The sequence below is a fragment of the Orcinus orca genome, chromosome 6, assembly GCF_937001465.1.
Source record: "Orcinus orca chromosome 6, mOrcOrc1.1, whole genome shotgun sequence".
In the NCBI taxonomy this organism is placed as follows: Eukaryota; Metazoa; Chordata; class Mammalia; order Artiodactyla; family Delphinidae; genus Orcinus; species Orcinus orca.
This window is the reverse complement of record NC_064564.1, coordinates 3,812,218-3,825,192: the sequence shown is the minus strand read 5'-3', so window position 1 is coordinate 3,825,192 and position 12,975 is coordinate 3,812,218.

Here is a 12,975-nt window from a genome sequence, read left to right as displayed (position 1 = left end):
GTTGGCAATTTACATCCCGCCCATCAGCATAACAAGGCTCCCAGTTCTCCATGGCCTGTCCTGCCTTTCTGGATTTTACACTTTTTTCAGATGGCTCTTTTGATCGGGGGGAAGTCAGACTTCATTGTAGTGCAGATTTCCTTTGCAAGCTTGCTTGGTTGGCCAAAAAGGGTATATGTTTTTTTTCCTGAATATATTCATGAAAAAACGCATATGCCCTTTTTGGCCAAGTGCATCATTGTCGACGTTCTGCCTCTTTTCCTATGCTTTAAATGCAATTCCAGTCTACCTCCTGAAATCGGTTTCCTGCAATTCTGCCTTGCTTTCAAAGCCTCTTCATAGCCTTACCTCAATATATTTTTTGAATATAGTTGGCCTTTGTAACTCTGCAGGTTTTTGAATTGCAGTGGCCCTTAGCTCCATTTTTCAGCTCTTATTTTTGTGATCTTGCCTCATAACCACAGGATTCCTTCAGGCCCTATTCTTCTTCTGGGGCACCTTGCTGTGCCTTTGGTTTATTCTTCTTACTGATGTGAAATTAGAGTGACATGTGCCCATTGAAACCGCTACAGCTAGTTTCTCACTGGTTCCCCCTATTCCCATTCATCCTCCACACTAACTGCAGACTGTGCGATACCAGAACTTAAAGGCATTGACTCTCCATGTGGGGATGTTTTTAGTAAAGCGGCTGGAATGTTGATCTGGAGTCCCAGGAGAGGAAAAATGAGGTGCATTTTAGAAACCTTTCCTGATCATATGGTATACCAGTCGCTGGGTTTCCCAAGCATGGTTTAGCTGTAGGAAGATTCCCTTCAACCTGGAGTGTTGGGACCGTTGGAATGAGTAGCATGAAGTATTGCATTAAACTTTTGGCAGTTGCTCACCAAAGCTCACCAATCCTCTCATCCCCAAGTGTCCAGCCTTATGTCTTATCCAGCTGTGGGTTTACATGTGGTCAATCCAGGTTGCATCACAGCCCCTGAGCAAATTTTGTAAGAATTTTTCTCTCTTTCATTGTTTCTGCGTTTTGTTTTTAAAATTTATTTCTATAATGGGGTTTAGCTCATTTTCACTGCTGTGTTTGTGCCGCTCTGCACACACTTGATTCCCTTATGGAGATATATCAATACATGGGTTTTAAGATTCTTATTACTCAGATATATTTCTCTGCGGTGTATAGGGTGTGTTGAGGCCAGTTCATTGAGCAAGGTGTAGATCTTGTCTAATATCTATTTGGTTTATTGAACGGTATCTGTGCTAATTTCAAACTCTGGTTTTATGCATCACCCCACCTCTCCTTTCCCCTTAAGCTGACATAAGTGTGTTTTCTAAATGTGAGACACTGTTCTGTTCTGTAATTCATTTCTTGTGCAGCCATATTTACCCTCCCTCTATAAGTGATATCTTATGATATGTTTCTTTTTCTGTTTGACTTATTTCAAGTAGTATTATCAGACCTAAATCCACTCTTTATCCTTCTACTAACCTTATTACATTGATTTCATGGTGAAGAGATATTCCATTGTACATAAGTACCACATCTTCTTTATCCATTGTTCTCTTTCCTGGGATATTTAAGGTGTACTGAAGTTGAGGTTCTTGTAAACAGAGTAGCCCTAAACTGTGGTGTGCTTGTGTCTTGTTGATTTTTAGACTTCCCTAGATATACTCCCATGATTGGAAGTGTCCTATGCTCTGTAGCTCTGTTTTTTAGATGATTTAGGCACCACCATACACTTCTCCAGAGTGGCTCTCGGCAGTTCACACACTGCCCATCAGCGTATAAAGGCTCCCTGTTCTCCATGGCCTGTCCTGCATTTCTGGTTTTTACAATTTTTTAGGATGGCCCTTTTGACCGGTGGGAAATGAGACTTCTTTGTTGTGCACATTTGCATTGCTTGCTTGCTTCGTTGCCCATAAAGTGCGTATGCGTTTTTTCCTGGATATAATCAGGAGAAAACGCATACGCCCCTTTGGGCCAACTGCATCATTGTCGAAATTCTGCCGCTTTTCATGTGCTTTAAAGACGAGTCCAATCTATCTCTTGAAATCTGTTTCCTACAATTCTGTCTTGCATTCAGATCCTCTTCTTTGCCTTACCTCAACATATTTTTGGACGTTAGTTTTCATTTATAACTCTGCAGGTTTGTGAATTGCAGTGACCCTGAGCTCCATTTTTTAAGTTGCTCTTTTGTGAGCTGGCCTCAAACCCGCAGGATTGCTTCAGGCCCTATTTTGGCTCCGGCGAGGCGGGCTGCGCCTTTTTTCAATTCTTATTCTTAATGGGAAATTAGAGTGATATGTGCCCGTCCAAACCCCTACAACTATTCTCTCATTGGTTCCCCCTCTTCCCGTTCATCCTCCTCACAATTTGCAAAATGTGTGAAACAGAAGTTGAAATGTGCTGATTCTCCAAGTGGGGAGATTCTAAGTAACGTGGCTGGAATGGTGAACAGGAGCACCAGGAGAGGATAAATGAGCTGCATTTTAGACACATCTCCCGATCACATGGTGTACAGTCCTCTGGGTTTTCCATGCATGTTTTAGCTGTAGGAAGATCCCTTGAACCTGCAGATTTGGGACCCATTGAATGGGTACCAGGTAGTATTACTTTTAAAGGTGTACATTTCCTCACCCAACCTCACATTTCTCTTAGTGCAAACAGTTTCCAGCCTTATGTCTCATCCTGCTGTGGGTCTAGATGTGTTCAATCCATGTTGCATCACCGTCCCAGAGGAAAAGTTGTAAGAGGTTTTCTCTGTCTCTCTGTCGTTTATTTTTTTCAATTTATTACTATATTGGTTACAGCTGATTTTCAAAGCTCTGTTTCTTGCTGCTGTACATCCACTTGATTCACGTACAGAGAGACATCAGTAAATTCTTTTTCAGATTCTTACCAGTCGTATATATTCTTTTCCGGTGACTTGAGTGTGCTGAGTGCAGTTCTTTCAGCTACCGTGTAGGCCTTGTTGATTATCAGTTTGGTATTTGGAATGGTATCTTTGCTAATTTCAACCTCCTGGATGATGCCTCACCCCTCCCCACCTTTCCCGTTTAGCAGCCTTATGCGTGTTTTCTACATATTTGACTATGTTTTTGTTTTGTAATTTATTTCATGTGTAGCCATTTTGGATTCCACCTTTAAGTGATATCTTATGATATGTGTCTTTTTCTTTTTGAATTATGTCACTTAGAATGATCATACGTAACTCCTCCGGAGTTGTTACAACTGGCCATATTTCATTGATTTCCAGGCTGAATAATATTCCACTCTACCTAAGTACCACATCTCTATCCATTTTTTCTCTCCAGAGACATTTAAGTTATATCCTAGTCGAGGATCTTTTAAACAGAGAGGGGGTAAACATTGGGGTGCCTGTGTCCTCTCGATTTTTGTTTTTCCCAAGATATACGCCCATGAGTGCAAGTGCCCTATGCTCTGTAGCTCATTTTTTAGATGCTTTAGTAAACACAATACACTTCTCCAGAATGGCCGTTGGCAATATACATTTCCACTATAAGTCTCACAGGGCTCCCTCTTCTCCTTGCCCTGTCCTGCATTTCTGTTGTTTACGCTTTATGAGGATGGCTCTTCTGACTGATGCGAAGTGATATCTTTTGTAGTATTGACTTCCAGTGCCCACCTGTTTGGTTGGCTAAAAAAGTGTATGCCCTTTTCTTGAATATATACAGAAAAAAACGCATACACCCTTTGTGGCCAACTGCAATGTTGGCAATGTTCAGCTCCTTTTCTTGTGCTTAACGGCGAGTCCTTTCTTCCTCCTCAAATCCCTTTCCTGACATTCTCCCTTGCTTACAAGTCCTTTTCTCTGACTTTCCTCAAGACATTTTTCAGTGATGGATACTTTCAACTCTGCAGTTTTGTGAATTTTACTGCCCCTGAGTTCCATTGTTCAACTTGTGTTTATGGGAACTGGCCACAAAGCAGCGGGATTTCCTCAAGCCCTATACTGTTTCCATGGGCAACCCTAGCCTTTGGTCAATTCGTCTTCCTGATTGGAAATTAGAGTGACATGTGCCTGTCTGAACACCTAGGACTTGTCTCTCATTGTTCCTCATCCTTCCGCTTCATCCTCTGGACAAATTCCAAACTGTACGCAACAGGATGTTGACAGTGCTGACCTCTCCAAGTGGGGAGACTGTTAGTAAAGACGTTGGAGGGGTGAACCCAAGCACCAGGAGATGAGGAGATGAGATGCCTTTTCCAAACTCTTCCCGATCAGACGGTATACCATCCTCTGGGTGTGACAGACATGTTTTAGCAGTAGGAAGAGTCCCATTCATGTAAGGAGAACACCAGGGCTTTTTCAAAATCAGTGTCTCCCCGAAACCCAAACTGGGGAATTTTTTAAGCTACGGCTACACATATGTTCATTAAGGGCCTTGGGAAGTAGGCAGAGTCCAAACTTTAGATGATTGAAGTCTTCAGGGTCAGAAGCACTCACCACCAGCTTCCCTTAGGTTACACCTTAACTGTCATTGATAGATGATGTCAATAAAAATATCTATTCTTTTTCAGATTATTTCCCCTTATAGGTTATTGCAAAATGTTGAGTGTAGTTCCCTGTGCTATACAGTAGTTCCTTGTTGATGATCTATTTTATACATAGCAGTGTGTATGTGTTAATCCCAAACTGTTAATTTATCCCTCCTCCCACCTTTCCCCTTTGGTAATAATAAATTATAAGATTTTATACTTCTCAGAAATGGGGGAGCTGAAAGAGAGGTATCATTTTCAATGGAAAAGCATTTAAAACAAGATTGAAGCTTTAACCAAGATTATTAGATGTACATCCTTGGAAAGAAATCACTTCGTTTCTCTAATATTGACCTGACAAATAAGACAAACCTTTTCACTGAACTTGCTTATAATAAAGTGATGGAAATATCAAATGGAAGTGTTAGAAACATCTTATTTTACCCGAGCCTTATACACTGTTCTATGTTAACTACAGTTTGGCTCACACATCTGTTCATTGAGGTTACAATAGTCTCAATTTCTGTTACTGATCCTCCAGAGTGGACCCCAACAAGTGTCCCCCTGCCCAGTGTCATTGGGGCCAACAGATCGAGACTGAGTTTGGTTCACAAGCAAAGGAAACTTTATATTTTGATCAGAGAATGGAGAGGTGAGAGCATGCACTACCCCGTGGGCTGTGGGCTGGGCTGCTGTGTAGAGATCCTGTCAGAGTCAGTGGGAGGGAGGGGGCGGAGCTCTCGAGGTCTGGGTTGGCTGCAGCTCAGGCTCTATATCGCGGAGTCTGCACTGGGCCCCAGGAGCTGAGGTGTCGACCCAGCCATTCTGCACTAGGAAATCTGGTCTGAAGTGCCGGGTGTGGAACCTCTGCATGCGGGACCCTAGGAGCACATGAAATTAGACAAAGCACAAAGGATAAAAAAGGTTAGACTTGACTTTATTGCCCAGATTCTATTTTTATCTCCCAGGGATTTTTAATGGGCTTTGCTGGGGACAAACCCCTCCTCTGCCTTTTGTCCCGTTCCTCATTCTTGGAGTGCTGAGGGTGCAGACCCTTCTTCTGTAACTGCTGAGTGCTGAGTTGGGAGCCCTCATACCCGGGGGCGAGGGTCAGAGCTTCTCCCCAGCAGCCTCCAGGTGACGTTGATTGTCCCCAGGCCCCCTGCCTCCCTGCTCGTCCACCTGAGCACCAGCATTGGAAGTGTTATAGATTCTAATGACCTTTAAGGGTCCAGGAAAGAGATGTGCAGAGACGCTGTGGGGGCCGGTTTCACCCCGCCCCACATTTGTTCGGCCACATTAGGCTGACCGTTTCTGCCAGCCTAGATGCTCTGACCAGTAGTCTGCGCTTTCTTCAATTAGGCCCCTGAATTAACGTACAAACAGCACCAGGTGTCAGAGCCCTGCCCGCTCAACTCCCAGACAGTCCAGGGTCAGTGGTGATCAAGGACCATGATGGCCACTGAGTCAACAGCCTTTTGAAGTAAACAGGAGTCCAGCCGGTCTTATTGGCCACCATCATCACGGTGTCTGTAGGCTTTTCTATGGTGACAGTGTGATATATGGTTCCCCCGCCAAGATTATTAGCTCCCCTCTGGTTGCAGTAAGTCCTGCAAGCAGTAGTCTACTCTTTTGGGACACACTCTTGTTGTTTTATGAGAGAAACTCCAGGTCAAGTGATGTTCACACGAGTCGTCATGGTGCCCTGTTGCCCCAGGTTGTCTCTCTGGATGTTGGAGTTGGAGGGCCTCCTCACTCGAGGTTGGTGTGCCCACGGAGCGAACCCTGCAACTTCAGGGCATGGTTGGTGGTTAGGATCACCACGTGGGGTCCTTTTCCCTTAGGAGGGAGGTGGCCTTTTGGGCTGCTGATTTCCAGGTTTTTAGATACTGCCAGTATCTTGGCCAGATGTGGCAGTGGGCCAAACCCCTTGGTGACCGTAGTTTATCCTACCTGGATGGCATTCTTGCATTGTTCCATTTCAAGTGGTCCCAGTTTTTGCACTAATTCTCCAATGGCGATTCACCTTTCACCGGGAATGTAAAGGTCAAAGGGTTTAGCTAAATTAGGGAGTTCCAGGGCAAGGGTCTGAATTGACTGCTCTTTCCATTCTTGAAAGGCCACTTCTGGATTCTATTCAAAAGGATCATCATCTTTTCCTTTCAGTGTTTCATATAGAGGCCCAGCTAGTAGACTGTAGTTAGGGATCCAGAAGCAGCAAACCCTGGCCTCCCCAGGAACCCCTAAGCTGTCTTCTAGTTTTAGAAAGGGGTAAGGCTGAAAATGGTTTCTTCCCTTTCCTGGGATGGGCTTCTCCGACCTTCTGTGAGAATGAAGCCCAGGCAGGTCACCGCAGTCTGTGATATTTGAGCTTTTTCTTGGACAACTTCTATCCTTTATTGGCTTGGTAGTACAGAGGCCTCCTTAGTAGGGCTGGCGATCAGAATGTCGTCTGCGTACTGAAGGAGGATTTCCTTTTCCAGAGGTAGAACTTTTAGGTCTTTAGCTAAGCTTTCCCCAAAGATGGTGTGGGAATTTTTGCACCCTTGGGGCAAGACGGCCCGGAAGTATTGTTTTAGTTGTACGTTGAGTCCTGCCACTCACAAGCCAAAATTTCTTGTGACTCTGGGACTAATGGAATACAAAAGAAGGCATCATTGAAGACTAATACAGAATACCATGTCCTGGTGGTTGGTAGAATGACCAGCAGGGTGTAGGAATTAGGAGCAGCTGGAGGTATATCCTTGGTGGCTTCACTGACTGTCCTGACATCCTTTACCAGGTCCCCAGCAGCCCATGGGGCTCTCGTGGTCAGACCAATCCCAGAATATGGAGCTCACCTGGGCAGGTACCCCACCCCCACCCCAGCCCACGGGGCTCTTGTGGTCAGGCCCCTCCCAGGATAGAGAGCTACCCTTGCAGGTACCGTGGCAGGGCTGGGCACACAGGAACTGTGCACATAGCCCTCATTGCAGAGCACCCCCAGCTCACCTGTCGCTCAGAGCTGACACAGAGCACCTCAGAGCAGGACTTGAACTAACAAACAGCAGCTGCGACAGGTCTGTGACCCTGGGCATCACTCTGTGCGGCCTCCCTCCACCTGGTCTTCCAGAGACTTCCACTGCACCCGGGACACCAGGCCTCTGTCTCCAACCACCACCCACCCCTCCTCTCCCTGACTCCTGGGTTCCTCTCATTAGGAGAGGGTTTTCTTGAAGTTGTCTCCCACTCATGGGCCAGATAAAATGATTAGAAAACAAGCCAAAGCTGCAGCCCCTTGTCTATCCTGACTCTCAGGAGCCCACACCTGTTCCTTGGACCTGGCCGGTTCAGCAATTTCCATTTTCTGCAACTGTGAGCCCCTGAGGGGTGATGATTGGCTGACCTGGGCAGCCTTACCGTGCCGGCCAGCCCTCCCCAGGTGTGCCTGGGTTGAGATCAATATAAATACCACTCCAGGCAGCAAGAGCCCCTGCAGCCATGCCTGACGCCATTTTCTCTGCCCTGTCAGCAGTCTCGGGGCTGGGCTGGTGGGAGGGAGTGAGAGGCCACGGCTTTGTGGGTGGCCCAGTGTGAGTGGGGCTCTGCTGGACTTTCTGCAGCAGTTGCCAGGCTGCCTCCTGCTAAAGAAGAGGATGTGTCACCCATACCTGCTGCTGGAATTTCTCCCTGGGCAGAGGTGAGGAAGGAAAAAAGCAGTGGGGGCAGGGACAGGACGGGTATCTCAGGCAGGGAAATGGAAATCTTCCAGAAGAGCACCCAGGGCCAGGACCATCCTGGCTGGCCTGCAGGCACCAAGTCGGCCGGCATGCTGTCACTCGTGTGGCTCTATGGCCCTTCCTCTAGGCTTTCAAGTCCTTGTATATATTCAGGTGTTTTACCTGGGACGGGTGGGAATAGTTCAGCAGCAACTGGCCTGGGGCTCAGCTCACGTTTACTCACAGATGCCTCGGCACGGTGCCCCAGCTTTGCAATGAGGACGCTTGTTGCGTGGGGGCTGCTGGCTGAATGGGAGACGATTCCCCACCACTGACCAACTTCAGAATTGTTTACAACTGGAGCAAGTGCCCTGATACGGTTTTCCTCTGTGTAACTGGTGGGTTCTGTGTTTTTTTTCTCTTTTTCGTTTTTGGTTCAAGGTAGATTTTATTCCTCTTTTTTGTATTTACAGATATAAGCATGGAAATAATTTATTCATATAAATACATGTATGTGAAGGGAATAATTGTTTTATATTTTAAATTTTATTTCTGTTTAATTTTGAATTTTATTTTATATTTTTATACAGCAGGTTCTTATTGGTTATCTATTTTATACATATAAATGTATACATGCCAATCCCAGTCTCTCAACTCCTCCCACCACCACCCCCCCAACAGCTTTCCCCCCTTGTTGTCCATACGTTTGTTGTCTACATCTGTTGCTCTATTGATGCCTTGCAAAATGGTTAATCTGTACAGTTTTTCTAGGTTCCACATATATGCATGAATATACAAGATTTGTTTTTCTCTTTCTGACTTACTTCACTCTGTATGACAGTCTGTAGATCCATCGACGTCTCTACAAAACCCAATTTCATTCCTTTTCATGGCTTAGTAATATTCCATTTTATATATGTACCACAACTTTATGCATTCGTCTGTCTGTGGGCATTTAGGTTGCTTCCATTACCTCGATATTGTAAAGAGTGAGGCAGTGAACATTGCGGTGAATGTCTCTTTTTGATTTATGGTTTTGTCTGGGTATATGTCCAGAACTGGGATTGCTGTATCGTATGGTAATTCTACTGTTAGTTTCTTAAGAAACTCCATATTGTTCTCCATAGTGACTGTATCAATTTATATTACCAACAATAGTGGAAGAGGGTTCCTTTTCTCCACACCCTTTTCAGCATTTTTTGTTTGTAGATTTTCTGATGATGCCCATTCTACCAGGTGTGAGGTGATACCTCATTGTTGAGTCCATTTCCTTGAGCAAGGGGTAGGTCTTGTCTATTCCATATTTAGCTTATGGAACGGTATCTGTGCTAATATCAAACTCTGGTTTTATGCAGCACCCCAACACACCTTCCCCCTTAAGCAAGCATAAGTTGGTTTTCTAAACATGAGACCCTGTTCTGTTTTGTAATTCAGTTCATGTGTAGCCAAGTTCACATTCCATGTATTAGTGATACCTTATGATGTTTCTTTTTCTGTGTGACTTTTTTCACATAGAATCACCGTGCCTCAATCCACTCATTATGCTGGTATGGGCCTAGTGACATAGTTTTCATTGCTGAGAGGTATTCTGTTGTACGTAAGTACCACAACTTCTTTATCCATTATTTGCTCTCCGGCATATTTAACTTGTGCTACAGAAGAGGTTCCTGTAAACAGAGCCGTCCCAAATTTTGGGGTGGCTGTGTCTTTTTGATTTTAATTTCCCTAAGCTATAGGACCATAAGTGGAAGTGCCCTAGGCTCTGTTGCTTTGTTTTTTAGATGTTTCAGGAAACACCATACACTTCTCCCGAGTGGCTGTTGACAATTTACATCGTGCCCATCAGCATAACAAGGCTCCCAGTTCTCCATGGCCTGTCCTGCCTTTCTGGATTTTACACTTTTTTCAGATGGCCCTTTTGACCGGGGGGAACTGAGACTTCATTGTAGTGCAGATTTCCTTTGCAAGCTTGCTTGGTTGGCCAAAATGGGCGTATGTGTTTTTTCCTGAATATATTCAGGAAAAAAAGGCATACGCCCTTTTTGGCCAAGTGCATCATTGTGGACGTTCTGCCTCTTTTCCTATGCTTTCAATGCAATTCCAGTCTACCTCCTGAAATCGGTTTCCTGCAATTCTGCCCCGCTTTCAAGTCCTCTTGGCAGCCTTACTTCAGTATATTTTTGGACGATAGCTGTCATTTATAACTCTGCAGGTTTGTGAATTACAGTGCCCCTGAGCTCCTTTCTTCAACTCGCTTTCTTGTGAGCTGGCCGCAACACCGCAGGATTGCTTCAGGCCCTAATCTGGTTGCGGCACGGCACGCTGAGCCTTTGGTTAATTCCTCTTCCTGGTGGGAAATGAGAGTTAAATTTGCCCGTCCAGACACCTCCAGCTAGTCTCTCATTGGTTCTCCCTATTCCTGTTCATCTTCCGCAGAAATTGCAAACTGGGCCAAACAGGAGGTTAAAGGCACTGACTCTCCAAGTCGGGAGAGTGTTAGTAAAGCGTCTGTAATGCTGCACCCGAGTACCAGGGGACGAGAACTGAGACATATTGGAACACGTCTCCCGATCACATGGTTGATCATACTCTGGGTTCCACATGCATGTTTTAGCTGAAGGAAGAATCCCTTAAACCTGGAGAGTTGAGACCCGTGGAAGGGGTACCATGCAATATGATTTCAAAGGGTCTTCATTTGCTCACCGAAACTCTCCTATCCTATCACTCCTGCGTTTATGCCCCTGTACACCTCCAGCTAGTCTCTCATTGGTTCTCCCTCTTCCTGTTCATCTTCCGCAGAAATTGCAAACTGGGCCAAACAGGAGGTTAAAGGCAGTGACTCTCCATGTCAGGAGAGTGTTAGTAAAGCGTCTGGAATATTGCACCCGAGTACCAGGGGACGAAAACTGAGACATATTTGAACACGTCTCCCGATCACACGGTTGATCATACTCTGGGTTCCACATGCATGTTTTAGCTGAAGGAAGAATCCCTTAAACCTGGAGAGTTGAGACCCGTGGAATGGGTACCATGCAATATGACTTCAAAGGGTCTTCATTTGCTCACCGAACCTCTCCAATCCTATCACTGCTGCATTTATGCCCCTAACACAAGCTTGATTCTCTTTCGGAGATATAGCAATCCATAGGTATAAGACACTTACTTGTCAGGTACATTCTTAGGCGTTTAATATGGGGTGTTGAGTCCATTTCGTTGAGCAATTAGTAGGTCTTGTCTATTTCATATTTGGCTTAAGGAACTTTATCTGTGCTCATTTAAATCTCTGGTTTTATGCAGCACTCCAACTCACCTTTCCCCTTAAGCAAGCATAAGTTGGTTTTCTAAATTTGAGACCATCTTCTGTTTTGTAATCAATTTCCTGTGTAGGCAAGTTTACATTCCGTGTAGTAGAGATATCTTATGATGTTTCTTTTTCTGTGTGACTTATTTCAGTTAGAATCATCATACCTGAATCCACTCATTATGCTGCTATGGGCCTGATGTCATAGATTTCATTGCTGAGTGATATTGCATTGTACGTCAGTACCGCAACTTCTTTATCCATTTTTCTCTTTCTGCGATATTGCACTTGTACCGTAAATGTGGTTCTTGTAAACAGAGGCGTCCCAAACTTTGGGGTGGCTGTGTCTTTTTGATTTTAATTTCCCTAAGCTATAGGACCATAAGTGGAAGTGCCCTAGGCTCTGTTGGTTTGTTTTTTAGATGTTTCAGGAAACACCATACACTTCTCCCGAGTGGCTGTTGGCAATTTACATCCAGCCCATCAGCATAACAAGGCTCCCAGTTCTCCATGGCCTGTCCTGCCTTTCTGGATTTTACACTTTTTTCAGATGGCCCTTTTGACCGGGGGGAAGTGAGACTTCATTGTAGTGCAGATTTCCTTTGCAAGCTTGCTTGGTTGGCCGAAAAGTGCATATGCGTTTTTTCCTGAATATATTCAGGAAAAAACGCATACGCCCTTTTTGCCCAAGTGCATCATTGTCGACGTTCTGCCTCTTTTCCTATGCTTTAAATGCAATTCCAGTCTACCTCCTCAAATCAGTTGCCTGCAATTCTGCCCCACTTTCAAGTCCTCTTGGCAGACTTACTTCAGTATATTTTTGGACGATAGCTGTCATTTATAACTCTGCAGGTTTGTGAATTACAGTGCCCCTGAGCTCCTTTCTTCAGCGCGCTTTCTTGTGAGCTGGCCGCAACACCGCAGGATTGCTTTAGGCCCTAATCTGGTTCCGGCATGGCACGCTGAGCCTTTGGTTAATTCCTCTTCCTGGTGGGAAATGAGAGTTAAATTTGCCCGTCCAGACACCTCCAGCTAGTCTCTCATTGGTTCTCCCTATTCCTGTTCATCTTCCACAGAAATTGCAAACTGGGCCAAACAGGAGGTTAAAGGCACTGACTCTCCAAGTCAGGAGAGTGTTAGTAAAGCATCTGGAATGTTGCACCCGAGTACCAGGGGACGAGAACTGAGATATATTTGAACATGTCTCCCGATCACATGGTTGATCATACTCTGGGTTCCACATGCATGTTTTAGCTGAAGGAAGAATCCCTTAAACCTGGAGAGTTGAGACCCATGGAATGGGTACCATGCAATATGACTTCAAAGGGTCTTCATTTGCTCACCGAAACTCTCCAATCCTATCACTGCTGCATTTATGCCCCTGTACACACGCTTGATTCTCTTTCGGAGACATAGCAATCCATAGGTTTTAAGATACTTACTAGTCAGGTACATTCTTAGGCGTTTAATATGGGGTG